The sequence below is a fragment of the Aethalodelphis obliquidens genome, unplaced genomic scaffold, assembly GCF_003676395.1.
Source record: "Aethalodelphis obliquidens isolate GAN/ISIS:26980383/991018 unplaced genomic scaffold, ASM367639v1 scaffold5, whole genome shotgun sequence".
Taxonomy (NCBI): Eukaryota; Metazoa; Chordata; class Mammalia; order Artiodactyla; family Delphinidae; genus Aethalodelphis; species Aethalodelphis obliquidens.
The window spans coordinates 46,739,464-46,740,249 of NW_020837949.1; positions in this window are offsets into that span (position 1 = coordinate 46,739,464).

Below are 786 nucleotides of genomic sequence, written 5' to 3' on the forward strand. Positions count from 1 at the left end.
CCTCTGGGATCAAATAGAACAAATGTTTTATTAAGGATGCAGATAAAAGAAACACTGGCATGAAGGAAAGTGTGATGATTAATTTTATGCATCAATTTGAGTGGACCGCTGGATGCCTAGATTACACATTGTTTCTGGCTATGTCTGTGAGGTGTTTCCAAATGAGATTAGCGTTTGAATTGGTAGACTCGGGACTGAATAGAACAAAAGGTGGAGGAAGGAGGAATTTGCCCCTTTTTTCCTGCCTCACTGCTTGAACTAGAGCATCTCATCTCATCTCCTGCCGTTGGACTGGGATTTACGCCATTGGCTTCCCTAGTTCCCAGGCCTTTGGACTCGACTGAATGATACCATCAGCTTTCCTGGATCTCCAACTTGCAGAGGGCAGCTTGTGGGGCTTCTCAGCCTCCATAACTGTATGAGCCAATTCCTCATAATAAATCTCTCTCCTCTCTCTCCCTCTACATCTATATCTATATCCTATTGGTCCTGTTTCTCAGGAGAACCCTAATACAGAAGGCATATTAAAATCTTGCGTTTGAAGATTCGTTGTTCCCTAGAGTTGCTCTGGTAATGAAGATTGGAAAAAAATGTGTCAGATATTAAAACAAAGAAAAAGTTTCGTTAGTGTCACCATCAATCAACTGCTAAACATAAAGTGGCCAAGAAAGCACATTAGAAGCAGGTGCAAGAGCTCAGGGAAGCCTCTCTACTCTGTGAGATTCCTTGAGCACAACTCTAGACCATGGGCTTCAGCTGGAAGTCTGGAAGCACCAGGTTAATCAA